At 41.8% G+C, this 18,556-nt stretch overlaps 1 protein-coding gene across 3 annotated transcripts in view; it reads right to left on the bottom strand.

Moving 5' to 3' along the window:
* STRIT1 (small transmembrane regulator of ion transport 1) overlaps window positions 1-16,251 on the bottom strand; it is a 37,612-nt gene extending 21,361 nt beyond the window's left edge. The window contains exon 1 of one of the 3 annotated variants that reach the window (XM_042955526.1): window positions 16,158-16,251. The gene's annotated coding sequence lies outside the window, so the exon portion shown is untranslated. Of the gene's footprint in view, window positions 1-16,117 lie in introns of all 3 variants that reach the window. The other 2 variants (XM_042955524.1, XM_042955525.1) reach the window with 2 other exon arrangements.
* Between the last annotated feature and the right edge of the window lie 2,305 nt (window positions 16,252-18,556).

Genomic DNA, 18,556 nt, shown 5'->3' with positions numbered 1-18,556 from the left:
CTATGACTGGTTTAGTCTAAAGCATATAATTCTGGAACAGCCAAATGTAAGAACTATGCAGGGCAGGGTAAGGGGGGCAGCACAGAGCTTCTACACCTCTCTGGGTGCACCATTCTCTCAGCATATTGATGAATTCTCCAACCCGGAAGCTCTCTGAACTCTACTGTTTAGAATTTTTATGTTTCAGAATTTTTTAGGCTTTATTATTTCATTATGCAGGAATGATTGATTAAAGCATTGGTCATTGGTGATTAACTCAATTTTCAGCCCCTCTCCCCTCCCTGAGATCAGAGGGTGGGGCTGAAAGTTACAAACCTCTAATCACAGGGTTGGTTCCTCTGGCAACCAGTCCCCTACCTCTAAGGGTCACCTCTTTAGCATGACTCTGGTATAGTTGAAAGAGGCTTGTTATGAATTACAAAAGATGTTCCCCCCATCCCTTTCATTCAGGAAATTCCAAGGATTTTAGGAGCTCTGCCAGGAACCAGAGAAGACCAAATATACATTTCTCATTATATTACAGTATCACACGAACATGTGCAGAATGATGCTATGAAGAATGACAACGCTGACCTGCAGACATGATCTCACCACATTTTATAAATGTCTACCTTGTGCAACACTGTGCTGTTGATATGGGCTTGAGAGAGATGGAAAACATATGACTTCTGTTGCTCATCGTCTGTTGAGAAGTAGGATTTTAAAAAGATGGTAAAATACATAATTTTTGCAAAGGCAAAGTCAAATGACAAAACTAAAGTTAGTAACAAGTTTATTGTCCTTTGTTGAAGGCAAAACAATCCATGGATTGAGGGAGTTCAATGTCTCACAAGCAGTGGAACACTCTTCCTGAAGGATTTGGATCAAGAGCAAACTTTATAGAGCATTAGAAGTAGTAACAGGTTGGGGGGCCCGGGGGGCTCGGTCGGTTGAGCATCCGACTTCGGCTTAGGTCATGATCTCATGGTTCGTGAGTTCGAGCCCTGTGTCGGGCTCTGTGCTGACAGCTCGGAGCCTGGAGCCTGCTTCAGATTCTGTGTCTCCCCCTCTCTTTGCCCCATCTCCACTCATGCTCTCTGTCTTAAAAATAAATTAAAAAACATTAAAAACAAAAAAAAAAAAGAAGTAGTAACAGGGAGGGGTGTCTGGATGGTTCAGTGGTTAAACATCTGGCTCTTGGTTTCGGCTCAGGTCATGATCTCATGGCTGGTGAGTTTGAGCCCCGGTTGGGCTCTGTGCTGTCAGTGCAGAGCCTGCTTGGATTCTCTCTGCCCCTTCCCCACTCACTCTCAAAATAAAAACATAAACATTTTTTTTAATTTTTTTTTTAACATTTATTTATTTTTGAGACAGAGAGAGACAGAGCATGAACGGGGGAGGGTCAGAGAGAGGGAGACATAGAATCTGAAACAGGCTCCAGGCTCTGAGCTGTCAGCACAGAGCCCGATGCGGGGCTCGAACTCATGGACTGCGAGATCATGACCCGAGCCGAAGTCGGCCGCCCAACCGACTGAGCCACCCAGGCGCCCCCATAAACATTTTTAAAAAAGAAGTGGCAACAGAAAATGGGGCATGATTGGCTGGTGCTGTATATCTGACCTCATTTAGAGAAATCAAGGAATAAGGAAATTAGTATTTGGATATTGGGTGACTGGATATACGTGTTTCTGGTCAAGGGGGATGTTATAGAAACACAGAAATTGGTTTGGTGACATAGCACCTTGGTCAGGAGTGGCTTCATCTTGGACCTAAAATTTATTTCCACTGTGTGAATTTCCAAAACTTACTCAAGAGCAAGTAGAAAAACATAAATATAGATCAATAACCATATTGTAGTAAAACATGACCAGGCCTGTTTTGTTAACACCTTGAGTAGATACAATAGCACAGCAAAAAATTAAAAACTAGGTTATATATAAGATGCTTTGTAAATATCAGGTACCTCAGTGGTGCAAAGTGGTACTCAAAAAAAATCTTAATCTGGAAACTGAGTAACATGGTTTAAGTGAAATAGAAATGTGTTTTTTCAGTACAGGTCCCTGAGATTTGATATACACCCACCTATACCCTGCCCCCCCACCACTCCTACCCCCTGTAAGAGGTGATATCAGGCAGTCAGCTGCCAGGCATGGATTCTCCAACCTCATAGACCCTTGTCTTCATGTGGACTGCTAAAGTCACTAAAGTTCAGCATTCCTTTATGAAAAGCAAGGGTGGTTCCAGAAAGTCCAATTTATTCACATCATCATTAATCTTTGATCTCCTTGCATCCCTTGAATTGCCTATTTGCTGGTTAGGAAGTCCAACATAGAAAAAGTTATGTTGCATAAGAAAGTTGTATTTATTTTTTTAATGTTTATTTATATTTGATTTTGAGAGACACAGACAGAGACAGAGAGGGGGAGAAAATTCCAAGCAGGCTCCATGCTGACAGCACAGGGTTCCATCTCATGAATCATTAGATCAGGACCCGAGCTGAAATCAAGAGTCAATTGCTTAACCGACTTGAGCCACCCAGGGGTCCTAAGAAAGTTGTGTTTAAAAAACAAAAAAGGTGGGGCTCCTGGGTGGCTCCTTCATTTGAGCATCTGACTTGTGGGATCAATCCCCCTATAGGGCTCTGTGCTGACAGCACTGAGCCTGCTTGGAATTCTCTCTCTTTCTGCCCCTTCCCCCATCCTCAAAATAAATAAATAAACTTTTAAAGAAAAAGGATAAAAATAAAATTTTATTGCTCAAAAAATAATTCTCATGGAACCTCAAATGTGGGATGACTTTTGTCATCTGGCCCATCTTACACAAGAAGAATTAAGAGTTACAAATCCTTGCAATTTTTTGTAGTGACTTTCAAAGCATGGGTCGGGGGGAGAAATTCTAAAACTTCCAATTCATTTTACAAAGCTGGAAAAACTACCTAAAATATTATAATCAAAAACAGAACTAAGGTCAACATTTCCAAAACTGATCCAGAAATCCCTCTTTCAAATGCACACTAATGAATCATGCACACACAAAAACAATTTTGTGATCAAATTATCTAGATAAGTGACACTATGATATCCCTTTCTTGAAGACTCATAATACAGGATCTGAGAAGTTCTACAGTAAAGAAATCAATTTAACCAAAGATTTCCCCAATTGATTTGGCTGTAAGCAATCACTACCTTTTTGTGGCCCAAAACCTTTCCCAAAGCAAAGAAGGTACCAGATGCCAAAACAACGATGATCAACACCATTTGGAAAGATATCAGATTTCATCAGGACAGGAAACATAAGGTGATATCCCTTGCCCCAGCTATTAATAATGAATTTATTATACCTCATAAGTTTGACAAATAGTTACATGATTCTCCATTTATACACTTATATGTTTAATTCCTATTGAGATCTTTCAAAGGGCATTGTATTCCCTTAAATATCAGCATCTGTGCACTTTTTTTTTTTATTTTTTTCCCCCATCAGCTTTGAGAGACACAAGTGAAATTTGGAAGACCCCAAATTTGGAAATTTGGAAATAGCCCCAGAGAGAAAGGTTGAGCAACCCAGTTAGAAAGAGTAAGAAACAGAACTTATTTTCTGAAACTTCTAACCAGAGGTCTCTTTAACTTTGACACCCAAGTAGAGACATGGATGGAATAGAACAGGCTTCCAAGACAGGTTATGGAAACCCAGTGTAATTCCTTTACCAGATTACTCTCTCAACTCTATAAATAGCATATGTGTCTCAGATGCCATTTGAACATTAGGCTTTGCTTCACCCTGACCATAGCCATGTTGTCTCTCTGCCAACTCCAAGATGGCAGCATCAGGCTTTTACTGGAAATGTTTTCTATAGCCTGCATAGTGGATGCTAATGATACAGTTCCCTGCCCCTGCCTGAACAACCCCATGATTTTCATAATATCAATCCATACAGACAGTGGTCATTTGATAAGGAAAAGCATCCATTCTGTAAACTGTATTGAGCTATGAACACCTTGAGCTTGAAAAAAAAACAAACTGAAAAATGTCAAATATTGCATCCCATGCACGAAAAATTGGGGAGCTTCAGCCTAAAATAAATTTTTAAATACACCTTGATTTTATTACTAAAGAGACAGATTTTGTTTCATAAAAGATATTACAAAGTTTCAAATTCCTCTATTTCCTAGAGAAATAGAATTTATGTCATTTATTTATATATTTGATACATCTATCAATTGAAATTTCTAGGTGCCATTTTGATATAAAATCTATTTTGTTTCATTTGTTAATTTCTAAATCTGGCAAGAGATCATCATGATAAAAGAACAATACTTTCTTTAAGAGGCATATGTCAACAATCTCAGTTGAATATCTCTTGTGGCTTAGTTAAAAGGTGGACAAAAGTTACTAAGTTCAATTATGACTCCCCCCAAAAAATCCTAAAAATGGATTTATAAAAATGGATTTTTCATGCAAGGTACAGGGCATGTGCATATAAACTGGTACAAAGTAGTACCAGTTTAGGCTATTTCTTTGAAATTTTCATTGTTATTTATGTGTGTGGTTTGAGTCACAACAGTGAAGAAATAAATCATAAGGAAAAAAATCCAGTTCTATGTGTGTTCGGCTGCACTAATTATTTCTTATGAACAACATCAAGCATTTTAATTTTTCATTCTAATGAAGATGAAAAAAGCTAGTGGATAAATCATATAAAGACACTATTAAAAGAGGCCATGATTACCATACTGAACAATATTTTATAATTTTCTAAAGACCATTCCAATATATCCAAAGAAGGAATGAGGTTTTAGGAATATTTGCAATAAGTAAAAGAGCCATTTATTTTTTTTATTTTAGAATTTTCTACTAGACACTAAAGTGAAAAATACAAATACTAAATTTTTTGTGTTAATATTCCAGACAGTCAATATTAACTTTTCCAGAAGAGTTTATCTTACTAGGATTGAGCATGGACACTGAGGAAGCTCACACCATTAAATGGGAAAACAGTTCCCATTCAGTCTGTTTGCAGGGAAACAGACTGTGAGTCCGAGGTTAGCACCCAGGAGGCTTCCCTGGGGGCTCTGAGGAATGACATGGTGAGGTAAAAAAGAGATGTGGAACTGGGCAGAAGGCGAGGTTAAACTGTGATGCAGCTGTGATCAAGATCTCAGTCAGCCTCAGTGAATCCCATAGGAGGCCATGAAGCTGGGATGGCCCTCAGGGCCATGCAAGCTTGAGACAAGGAGGCCAGGCCTTTGTACCTCCACATCGACCGGATTTTGGACGAAGGCCACCCTAGGAAGGAGATGGAAACTGGGGCAAGGTCACCCCCTAAGGCTAAGAGCAATGCCTGGGGAAGGACTCAGCTGTGAACTGGCAGGCCGTGATCCTTGGGGCAGCTGGTGGACTGAAGGAGTCCTGGGCATTGCGTAAAGCCACTACCTGTCCCTGGTGTGGTGGACCGTTACCAATCAGCGATATTGAGCTGCAAGAATTCCTGACATTAGTAAAATGCAAAGAGAACTTCATTTCATGCTTGTCTACTCAGGTAAAATCCAAAGAGGAAAAATCACCAGGACAAAAAAAAAAAAAAAAAAAAAAAAAGCTGGAGTATAAGTTTGGTAAGAGCAGAAATAGATGTAATGCCATTCTGAGATCACTGACCTCTGCTGAAGTCTGATACTTATGTATTTAGAGTCTATCCCCCACCACATGCACATACCATACACAGCATGATCCTTGAGTCAAGAAAATTTCATCTAGCAATAGCTCCTGGCCAGACAAGTGTGACATCACCCTGATGAGCAGACATCAAGTGAAGAACTCTGCATGCCATTAGATACTCAGGCCCAAATTCAAAACATGTGCTCATAGGTAGATAATATGAATGCACAAGGACATTGACTTAGCCAGGAACATTTTATTTCCCTCATTACAGTGTTTCGGCTGCCGAGGAAGTTCTGTTTCCAAACACCTAATCCCAATAAAATGTAAAATGTAAAATGTAAACTATTTCTTTTTCCTCAGTCTTCACTGCTTCTCAAAACTAGAATGGCTCGCACCAGCCACCCCACCAAATTCCCTGAAATTTTTTTGCTAATTAACAAAATATAATACAAACAAGTACATGTTGCCGTCAGTTACATTCACTAAAACCAACCTGAAAAGCAGAAAATCATTAATTATTTTTAAGTCAAATGTACAGAATATTAGAAATTGCATTGATTTTTTTAGTGGCACAGTTTGGGGTATAATACGTGAAATCTGTCATGCATTTTTCCTCAACCAGAAGCCTACCTTTTTTTTCAAGGTTAATACAAATAGTTTCAGAATCATTTCTACACCTAAGATACATTGACTAAGCTATTATCTGTGAAGCATACAGTGGCAGAGCAAGAAAGGATCTTAGGTTGCCTAGTTTGACCTGTTTTACAGATAGGAAAGTGAGACCAGAAATGGGAAGACACTAACAAAAGGACGTACAGCTAATTAGTAGCCACTGACACAAGGAAACCCAAATCCCAGAGCGGGGTTCCTTCTGCAATAATAGCTTCATTAAGAAGCTATTCATTAATAGCATTCAGAAGTTTCAATGCATTCTTGTTTTCTACCATCACTGCAACCAGTTCACACTGAATCTAGTAGGGGATTGTAGTTCCTAAAGTGGTAGGCAACACTAATGTTTAAATGTTTAAGCTACTTCAGTGTTTTGTGTGCAATCCAGGAAACTGTAGCCAGATTTTATATCTCGGGTAAACCTGTTTATGTCTTTTGCCTGGCCCTCAAAGCTGGGAAATGTGGTCACTGAGTCACAAAATTCAAATGCATCTAATATAAGTTCTTTACCTCGGCCCTAGGCCCATGCAGGATAGCTAAGCCCACGAGTGTCCTGTGTTGACAGAGCTGGCGTCTCTAATAGCTTCCAGCAATGTTCTGCCTGGCAAGAGGTTTCCAACTTGAGAGGACGCATGGCCTACAGCCAGCACCGATCATATAGCATGAAAAAATTAAAACCAGAATATAGTTTCAAAATCTGTAAGGCATTTTGAATGCCTGGCTTAACCGTGCACTGCAATTTTCATTCTAGCCTTCATACTTTATTCAGAACAGGATTTTGTGTGAGAATGTTTCAAGAGACTACAGAGGGAAAAAAACTCCATCATCACACATCTTCCCATACCTTTAAGCTTCTCTTAGCCATCTTTTCCCTTTTATTCCAGGTCTTTCAAGACAACAGAGAAAAAGAAAAAAAAACAATATACTTCTGCTGAGCATATTTTGTGTATCACCGGTGGCGGATTAGCTCATTCCGTGCTCGTGAAGCTAAGGTTAAAAGTTCACCTGCAATAAGAGCTAATGACCTGCACTCTGACTTATGGCCCTAGACAGTGTTCCAGAACCTCATTACTTCTCTAATAAAAGATAGTAGGAAAACCTGATACATGAGTGAATGGCCTCCTCACAGGACTGGAAAATATCTTCAATGACACATCCTCCCCTGGAGGGCAGTATCACCATTCTTACATAAAAAGAGCAGAGGTGCTGACGTTTTTAAGAAACAAATTGCCTTCCAGGCCTCACCCTGAACGCTGGGGATGCAGTAATGAAGAAGTTAGGCACAGTCCCTGCCTTCTCAAAACTGTATTCTGAATTCTGCTTCTTCTGGGAGGCCTGTTGGAAAAGTTCACCTAACTCTGATTCCTTCTCGGAGCTTCTTCAGCAGGCAGGGTCTACAACTCAATGTTACAGGAATATTGGACTGGCACTGGCATTCTGCTTACTTCACTATCATTCATTCCTGCAATGCTATTAGTGTCATTTCCCTGGCTAGATTACACAATCTTTGATATCAAGAACCATTGCTTTTTATTCTCTATCTTGCTTGATACAAGCAAGATACAATTGATACAACTGATATTAATTAGCTGTCGCCTTTTTTTGTCTCTGTTAAGCAGCTGAAAAAAATTACAGTTACGGAAAACCGAGTGATTTCAGACAAAGTTTGGACTGATAATTCATTTCCTTGAAAATTACCTTTCAAAACTTAGAGAATAATCTAATATTGATCCACATAATATGCAAAGCCTAGACATAAACTTATAAGTAATATATTCATACATGAACGTTAATACATAGTCTCTGTATAATATCAAGTAAAAAATAAATTATTAACACTTTATAAGCATAGGAAAGAAAATAAAGATAGACACCAAAATACTAAGTGAAACCATATGAAATCGTGGCTTGTGTTGCTTAAGAATGTTCAGCTTCTAGCAAGTCTGTGGTTAAACCTGTTATTAATCATGTTTGGTTCTCAATGTGGACTTTATAAGTGAATTAAAATGCTCTTCATATGTTAGGGTATCTCTATTACTTTTCTGTTTTCCTCCAGTGAACATTTACAGTAAAATTAGAAAAACAATTTAAAAATTATTCTGATTTATTGACCATACTAGTAAAGGATCCTTTTTTAAAAATCTATGAAAAGACGGCCCTGTCACAGGAAGTCTGGCATCTATTTTCCTGAGTCTTGGTCAATCCAGCTCAGCGCTCCTTGAGAAGGCAGCTCTTTAGTGTCTAACACCCTCTAGTGAGCAGATCGCAAACCCTTGGTTCATTCTTGTAATTACGCTTGAGAACGGAGGGTCCCTATCCAGCATGGTTACTAACAGTTTTTAATTGCAGAGAATTGCAAGCATGCCTTACTAAATGAGCTCAGTTTTTGTTTTTTCAGACCATGTGAGTTCAATATTTCTACTCTTAATGGGTCCAGCTCTTATTTGACTTTCAGACTCAGAGCACAGTGCCACAACATTTAGGACATCAGGGTGAGCTACATAATCCATGACATTTCTAACTTCAGTGCAACCTATCTCTATTACCTACTGCACTTGCTGCAGGGATAATGCCCACATGACTGACAGGAAGAACCACATTTGTAGCCAATACAGGAGGGCTGGTGGGGATTATTAAATGCCACATGATGGAGCTGTGCTCCTGAGCCAAACATGGCTTTGCATAGTTGGTTTTTATTCAGAAACTGGATAAATGTCATCTATACACTTTCAATTTGCCTTCTGTTGCACTCATACTGTGGGTTTACGTTAATTGTGAAAACTTTCATTCTATGCATCAAATAAATGAACATCTAAATATATGTACTCATTTATAATTTGTACTTCACTCACTTCCTAAATTTATTAACCATTGCATTCTGAGGTTGAATTTCTTCTTGAAAAAAAAAAAAACTTAACTTTATTTGAGAGACAGAGAGAGAGAAGCAGAGAGAGAGAGAGAGAGGCAGAGAGAGAGGGAGAGAGAGAATCCCAAAGGCTCCGTGCTGTCAGCGAAAGGCCCGACGCGGGGCTGGAACGTGTGAACTGTGAGATCATGACCTAAGCTGAAACCAAGAGTCCCACGCTTAACCAACTGAGCCACCAAGGCACCACAATGAGGTTGAATTACTTCTGATGGAGACTTTTTGGCACATCTACAGGATAACTTCTTTCTTCCCCAGGAATGTCCCAACCAGTGAGTCGACACACTCTCACTTCCCTTTACACTGGGAGGTTTTGTTCTTTGTGAGCTACAAGCCTCAGGCTGAAACCCAGCTCCCATCTCCTGCTTTCATTGGTTCAACAAGTATTTAATATTAAAAGTAAGTCACATGGTGTTTTTTGCGATGTGCAGGATAGAAAGATGATTTTTTTTGTTTTGAAAGTTGAAAATTGCCCCAGAACAGATCATAAGCCAGAGGAGTTCTTATCTGTATGTAGCACCTCTAAGTAAGGCAGAATGTGACAAGTGGCCCCCGTGAAAGGTACAGATAATGGTGGGTCATGAGGGGGGAGTAGAGTCATCATCACAGATAGCTTCAGGGAGGACGTGGCCCTAGCGCTGAAATGATGACCCAACTCAAACTCTTTCTGGGGCCCGCTCCCGCCCCACCCTCCTCTGCCCCAGTCTCTCCTCTTCCAAGTGTTGGCTACTTTTCTTGCCTGTCACCTGTTAGAACTAAGTCATGGCTGAGGATTGGTCAGATGCCAAGGGGAAGGTGGGCCTGGGAAAAGGGGAAAAGAACAAAAAAGTCAGGACCCAGGAGAAGAGAAAGGCAGAATGTGTCCCGCGGAGACCGGTAAAGGTCTCATGCTTCAGGACTCAGGGCAACAAAAACCTACTACACGTCCCCTATTTAACATGCAGCTTGATGCAGGCCCAGGGGCAAGGGCATCGTGTAAGTAAAGCACACCTATGCCAGCACACGTAAGTGCTTAGAGCTCCGGGTAAGTACGTCCCCTCCATCTGCCCAGCCACAGCCATAGCACGGGAAGGAAGAGTTTCTTCCACTCCTGTGATAGCCAAGGGCCATCCAGCCCAGAGACAACACTGTCCTCGAGTTATCCCAGCAAATTTGAGGCTTTGAGTTCAGGTTCGCTTGGTTTGGGTCATCCTGTTTCATATATGTTGAAAAAGCAAGAAAAGACCCATCCTTCTTATAATAGGGAATAGGATGCACTTTTTCTTCAATGTCCTTAATAATCTCCTGCTATAAGTAATGGACAGGATGGAATAGACCCGGGGAAGGGTCCTTCAGGGACACAGACCCACCTTACATCCTCACAGAAGGATGAGAAAGGATGAATAAAGTTAGTGATTTACACTGTGTTAAGGATAAGTAAACAGATGCTTCCAGACAGTTTGTCCTAACAGTAGGAGGCATGTGTTAGTCTGTGAGTAGCTCGGGTCTCCACCTCACAGAGGACACCACGGGGTCACGTGTGCCCAGCGCACACACAGCTTCAGTCCCGGGACGCTGAGCCTGCTTCCCTTTCAGCTTCGCTCTCCTACCAAACAACTGGGAAAGGAGCGTTCTCTCTGAGCTCAAGGATCAGAACCATTCACTATAGAAGCTTCCACTTTGCCCCCAGAAGTGAAGGCAGCTGAGCATGAATACGTGTCTGGAGAGACGAAATTTGGAGATACCCGGCTGGAATCCACGCCTCCCCATTCCCACAACTCTGCATCCACATGTCTCCGGGTGGCACCTGGCTTTTAGCCCGGGGCCTGGGGGGGATAGGAGTTCCAGCATTATTAGCCATATAAACTGTTTTACGGGGGAAGCTTTGGTATACTACAGCAGTTTGGATTTAGTGCAGCACTGACTCCAGCAGATGGCAATGAAGAACTTCAAATTCCTCCATATGTGTAAGGAATCCACTTCATGCTTTTAAATAATTACAACAGTTTTTGTTCTGATACAGCCAATGTTTAGGTGCAAAAAGAAAATAAGAATGACATTTATTTTTTCCCTTTTTGTCTGAAAGAAAGTCTAAAATCTAAGTTTATTAATTCATCTGACTCAAACTATGTTATGTTGTGGCTCTGAACAAGGCACAGCAGAGGCTCTGTGGGAGGATATTGAGATGAACAGGACATGATGCCCCATCAGATAAAAACCTGATGGCTCTGGTCTGTCCGTGCAAGGACATTCACAAATAGTTCAACAACCAGATGTTGGAGATAAGTTTAACAAGACCTACTTACTTCTGACTCTAAATATGAAGACTTACTGAAATCATGAAGGCAGCTAGACCAGATCAGCAATCCCCAGATCTGGCTGATGTTTTTCAAGTTCTTCTTCCAGGTATTCTGATTTACTGGGCCTGCATAAGGACAGTGATGGATGTATTTTTAAGCTCCCCAGGAGAATCTGATAAATTCGATGTCAGATGTGGGATCTTCTTGCCACTAGATGACCTTTGATGTCCCTTCCAAATACGAAAGGCCCTCATTACTGTGAAAGACAGTCAAGGCAAAGGAACTGGCTCCTGCTGGGCCACTTGCCTGCTCAGCTGAGCCAGAGCTGAGAGTTCTGAGAGTTTTAATAGCAATCCATTTGGAAAGAGAGATGGGCCTTTTATTCTGCATATGGATCTCACAATGTGTATTGTAACCAAACGTGGTTATCAATATGCCATTAATGCCATTTCCAAAAAAAGAGCCACTATTTCAGTCTTTCAGAAAGCAGCAGATGTAGTGAATACATTTTTGAAGAAACATGTCAACATTTGTGATTACTGAGCAGAAACCGACATGATGCATGATATTGCTAATCTGCTTTACTTGAAAGCAACTGGAGCATGAGCGTTAGCATATATTCCTTTTTCAGGGAGCCAATTTAACTAAAAGCCAAACAGACAGTACAAAGCTTTGTAACTTAGACAGAAATAGTTATTAAAACTGTCAAGGGCAACACACTTAAGGATGAAAGTAAACTGCAGCTGACGTGTTCTTGTTACTTGCTCATATCCATATTTCCCTTGGATCCATGCCTGTCAATTCAAAATTAGTAAGCTCCAATGAGTAATTTATTTTATTTTGATGGAAGTGTCTGAGATTCTTTGGGGAGGGGGTGGAGATAACTATTTCTAAAATAAAAATAATGCACCCCTGCTGATTATTAGCTGATATACATATACATTTAAATTTACATTACATAAATTTCATCTTACATATAAATCTCCCAAGCATCCACTCCAGGAATATGCTATATTTATAAGGATCTTAGAATAAGGGTCTTCAGCTCCAATGTTTTTCTTCCAGTTCCTGTAACCATCACCATCAGTGCCATTCTTTTGATATTTACCATCTATTCCCGATTTGTGACAATGCATCATTCTGGTCCTCCTCTTTGCAGGAGGGGGTTATGATGTGATAGATGGAGTCCACTGGGTCTGTGGGCCCACCAAAGAAGATTTACCTTGTTCCTGAATTCATAATTGGGACTGGCATGCTTAATCAATGCTTTTGTCGGTAGCTATAACACAAGTTGGGGCCTCAACTTGTGAGATAAGGGGTATCATGGTGGGGAAAGTCAAACTGAAGCCTCTGAAAATGCCCACCACCAACTTTTTAAAAATATCAGGTCCAAGGGGTGGGGAGATGGCAGGAATCAATGCTACCCTTAAGGACCTAAAGGATGAAGGATGGTCGTTAAAATTTTTTTTTTTTTTAAAAAAGGGGATGCCTGGGTGGCTTCGTTGGTTAAGTGTCCGACTTCGGTTCAGGTCATGATCTCACAGTTTGTGAGTTTGAGCCCCACATCAGGCTCTGTGCTGACAGCTCGGAGCCTGGAGCCTGCTTCAGATTCTGTGTCTCCCTGTCTCTCTCTACCCCTACCCTGCTTCTGTTCTCTCTCTGTGTGCGTGTGTGTGTGTGTGTGTGTGTCTCAAAAATAAATAAATGTTAATTTTTTTTTTTTTTAAAGGGATGCAGGATGGTGGTACCCATCAGATCTTCATTTCATTCTCCCGTCTGGCCCATGGAGAAACAAACAGGCTCTAGAGTGGAATATTGAAAACTCAACTAAAGAATAGCCCAATTGCAGCCACTATCAGAGAAGTTCAGGGGCACCTTGGTGGCTCAGTCAGTTGAGTGTCTGGCTCAGGTAATGATCTCATAATTCGTGAATTGAAGCCTCTTGTCAGGCTTGTTGCTGTCAGTGCAGAACCAGCTTGGGATTCTCTGTCCCCCTCTCCCTCCTCCCCCTCCCCAACTCATGCTTTCTCTCAAAATTGAATAAACGTTTGTTAAAGAAAAGGAGATCAGAAACAGTTTCCATTCACATGGAATAGGCAGGACTGTACAAACCCCGAGCCATGTCAACTCTCCTTCCACTGGTAACAATATACTCCAAAGATGTGTGGACTATGTGGATATCCCACAAAGAATCACACTGATGCATTACGTATATAACATTATGCTAATTGGCCAGGATGAGTTGAGAAGTCTAGCGTGCCGGAGGCTTTGGAAAGACTCACGTGCTCCAGAAGGTAAAAGATAAGCCTTACAAAGATTCAAGGGACTTCATCAATAAAAATCCTGGAGTCGAGTGGCAAGAGGCATGCCAGTAAATCCTCTCCAAAGGAAAAGACAAATTATTATATCTTACACCTTCAACCTTGAAAACGTTAGCTCAGCGCATTGAGGTTCTACAGGCGGCATGTGCCACACCTGGGAATATGCTTCAGTCTCCATAGTGGGTGACACAAAGTCCACCAGCCTTAAGTGGGACCCAGAGAAGAGCAGAGCTCTACAGCAGGTCTCGGCTCTGGTGCACAAGGAGTCCTGTCACCTGGGCCTGTGAACCGGCAGACCCTATAGGGTGAGAGATAGTAGCTGTGGGAAGAGACGCCGTGTGGAGTGTGTAGTAAACCCCAGTGGAGGATGACCACACAGGCCCTGGGCATCTTGCACACGGCCATGTCCCATGCAGGAAAGAATTCAAGGCCTCTTGAAAAACACCTTCTCGGGGCTCCTGGGTGGCTCAGTCGGTTAAGCGTCTGACTTCGGCACAGGTCGCGATCTCACAGTTCATGGGTTCGAGCCCTGCGTCTGGGCAGCTCAGAGCCTGGCGCCTGCTTTGGATTCTGTGTTTCCCTCTCTCTCTGCCCCTCCCCCATTCATGCTCTGTCTCTCAAAAATAAATAAAAGTTAAAAAAAAATTAAAGAAAAACACCTTCTCATTTGCTCCTGGGCTATGTGTGAGGTCGAGTGGTTGGCCATGGGACACCACCAGAGCAATCATGCATCCAGAACTGCTCAGCATGAGCGTGGGCCTATTATCAGACCCACCAAGTCATAGTGTCCAGTGAGCCCAGCAGCAATTCATCACAAGATGGAAATAGTATGTCTGGGATCCCAAATGAGCAAGATCAAAGGGCACAAGCAAGTTGTGTGAGCCGGTAGCTCAGACCCCCTTGTCAACCACGTTGTCGTTTTCTCAACGCAAAGCCACAGCCATATGGGGGATCCCTTACGAGCAGCTGACCATGGTTTGGGGATGGGTTGGCTCAGTAGGTGGTACAAGCTGAAAATGGATGGCGGCTGTTTTAGCCTCACTCATATGTGGACAAAAAAGAATGGTTTCAAGTCCTCTGAATGCTTATATCAGGACCAGAAAATGATCTGGCCCGTGGAAATTAAAGACCAACAACATCTGACCCACCCTGAAAGGATTTATTTTCCAACTGATTGATACCCAGGATACTATTACTGTTATAGGTATTCAATATCCAGCAGATACTTTTTCATGGTAACTGACAACCTGAAAGCCAGCCAGCTGAGCTACCTACCCTCAGACTAATTGCAAATGATGCTTTTCAGAGTCCCAGATCCCTTCAGTGTCCAATATCATCATCTTCACCTGCTGAGGGTATAAGGCTTTGATATTGGGTCACCTTAGAATACAAAACAGGTTTTGCCAGAAGCCCACAGGCAGGATGCAGACACGTCCCTGGGAATTTCACAGGAACAAATTCAAAGCTTTTTCCATACTAATTATATTAAGACCAAGGAGACCTAGCTGCCACGTACAATAGACCTAAAATAAAAAGTCCAGTTCTTTAAAAAGTGGCAAACTGGGATGCCTGGGTGGCTCAGTCGGTTGAGCATCCGACTTCAGCTCGGGTCATGATCTCGCGGTCTGTGAGTTCGAGCCCTGTTTCGGGCTCTGTGCTGACAGCTCATAGCCTGGAGCCTGCTTCGGTTTCTGTGTGTGTGTCTCTCTCTGCCCCTCCCCCGCTCATGTTCTGTCTCTCTCTCTCTCTCTCTCTCTCTGTCAAAAATAAACATTAAAAAAAATTTTTTTAAGTGGCAAGCAATTAGACTTTATTCCTTCTTGTAAAACTTATTGAGAAAAGGCAGTACATTTTATATATGGAAAAACATGCATAGTCATTTTAATTATACCATATTCAGGAATCCCGCCCGGTGCCTCCTTTTGCACCATCCCAGGAACCTAATTAGCTTTCTGGTTATGACTTCATCTTGCTGCCACACTTGGAATGACCACCATTCAAACACAATCATACTGACATGCAACATGCTGCACTGTGACATGGTCAGTGCCATGTGGCAGCGCTTTCTGCCAAGTCTGACATGTGCTGCCTCCTCTGGCTGACTGGTATCTGAACCTGACAGAGGCTGTACAAAACCTTTCTGCTACCTGTTCAGGAGGCAGTGCATGCCAGGGGGCCAAATCATTCTGCTTTCTTAATCCTGTATTCCCTTAGCATATGGAAAGAAACAGGAGAGTCTTCCCGACCTGGACCTGGGCAAAACTGTCAACCATTCAAGAGAAACTTACAGCCAAAAAGAAGCATGGCATGGGATTCCTCTGGACTAACCTTCACATTTTGCAAACTGAAGACCCATGCTGTAAGTAGTGGATGAGGCTTTGACAAGGCCACTCAGCTAGAGAGCAGGAAACGCTGGTGGGGGCGCCATTATGACAGCACACTCTGCCAAAGCTGCATCATCAACCAACTGGGTGGGTTGCCCTAGAAATCCTCCCTCTAGTTCCTGCCCCCCGCACAGCTCCAGCTCGTTCTCTGGTTACTGCCCCTCTGCCCCATCTCTGGCATCTCTCTGGTCTGGTCGGTGCCAACTGTTTCTCTTGGTATATGCTATCAGCTGGGATCTGGTCAAGAGAATAGTTATGCTAGGTATTTAAAACAGAGGGGATTTAACTCAGGACTTGGTTGTATGGTTGTTGGAGCACTGAAAGAGCAAAAATTCGCAGGCTAAAATAATCTGGATATTACTAACTGCAGGAAGCAGCTACCACCACCACAGCTGGGGGAACAACAGGAAAGAAGTGGTATCACCAGAGGCCAGGCATTCACAGGGGGGCTCCCCAGGGTGCAGGTGCCCCAATGGCCAGGGCTATAGCCCTCAGCTGGTGCCTTGAGGCTGGTGCCTGGCTCTATAAAGAAATTGTCATATGATTGTTGCTGGTCAAATCATTCCAATAGGAGTTATACTATCGCTAAAGAAAACAAACCGCTTATATAAAGAAACTGTTTTATAGCAACTGAAAGCCTGTTATGCTAATGAAAGATCATTTTATGTAATCATTAAAGCCCAGTCCCTTAAGGATATATACTAGGCAAAACTTTGCTGCCTGGCTCAAATTACTGCATATAGTTGACAATAATCAAAAACCATTTCTTCAAATTCTGTAATTAAGACTGCTCACTCAAATTTGACTTTCGCCTTATCCCAGCTTGTCTGAATTGGTACAGTTCTTACCAAAAGCAATAAATCAAAACCATCATAATTAAACTATTGTGGTCAGCCTCATCCATCATAGGTCTATCATAATTGGACCTATAATTGCTTTTGTCATTGCCTCAGCTTTTATTAACAAAAATACTTGCTAGTCTTTAATAAGAGTCAGTTATATACCAGGTAATTTATAAAACTTTCACTTGATCATCACAACTTATCTGTGAGGTTTAAGTATTATTATTTCCATTTAAAAGTAAGGAAGGAACTATGAAAATTTCCATGACTCGCATTCGCAAAGTTTTTTAAGGGGTTACTTATGACTTACAATATTAATCTCTGTCTTCTATGCTATTACAGAGATTAGATGAAATTATATAAAAAATAACCCAAAAGAACATGTAATAAAAAAAAAACTATCCAAAATGGAGCATATGGAGAATTTTTGTAATTTTTTTTCATGTTTGTTTATTTTTGAGAGAGAGAGAAATAGAGTGTGAGCAGGGAAGGGTTAGAGAGAGAGGGAGATACAGAATCTGAAGCAGACTCCAGGCTTTGAGCTGTCAGCCCAGAGCCCCACACAGCGCACGAACATGCAAACCTTGAGATCATGACGTGAGCCAAAGTCAGACGCTTAACCGACTGAGCCACCCACGCACCCTCCATATGGAGAATTTTTATCATAGTTGTTGCAACATCTATGTCAACTAATTCTCTTGTGAGAGAATCCATTTCTGTTATCCTAAGCCACCCAGTTTGTGTGCCTTTGCTATGACAGCTCCAAGAAACTAATATACCTGGTCATTTGGATTGGATGCTGGCTGGATATTGTAAATTTTACATTTTGCAGGGTACTGGATTTTGTTGTAGCACTTTAAGGAGTATTGGACTCTATTTTAGCATGCAGTTACTTAGGCCCAAGTTACTTAGGAACAGTTTCATCCTTTTGAAACTTGCTTTAAAGTTCACCAGGATGGGTCAGGAGAAACTGGCAGTCTCGTGCTAACCCCCTTCTTCTCATCCTACTCAATGTCCACATCTTACAAGGCCTCCCCACTCTAGCTTGTGGGGATATGATATACTCCCAACCCAGTGTGAACTCTGGGACATGTTTGATCTAGTGCTGGCTGAGTGTCTTCTCACACACGAGCAGATCAGAGCTTGGCCAAAGACCAGAGAGGACCCATCTGGGTGTCTCAGAAACTCTCTGTAGCTCTCTTCCCTGATATTCTGTCCCACAAACTCCAGGAATCTAGCCCCCAGAATTCCAATTTCAAGCTCTTCAACTCAGCCAGACTTCCAGACTCTGCAGCCTGGAAACTGCCTTTGGGCAACAGTTTGGGTCAGTTCCAGAGCTCATCTTATTGATTTGGTTGTCCTTTCCTCAAGGATCACAGTCCTGCATTGCTTCGTAGCCAATGTGTGGAAACCTTTGTTTCCTACATTTTGTCTGGTTTTCCTTTTTTATGTTAGAGATTGAATCCAGTCTCTGTTACGTGTTACCATGGCTAGAAAGTAT

The sequence above is a fragment of the Panthera leo genome, chromosome C2 (assembly GCF_018350215.1).
Source record: "Panthera leo isolate Ple1 chromosome C2, P.leo_Ple1_pat1.1, whole genome shotgun sequence".
NCBI classification, from domain to species: Eukaryota; Metazoa; Chordata; class Mammalia; order Carnivora; family Felidae; genus Panthera; species Panthera leo.
Note: the sequence above shows the minus strand (reverse complement) of the source record. Positions and strands in the feature narration are given on the sequence as shown.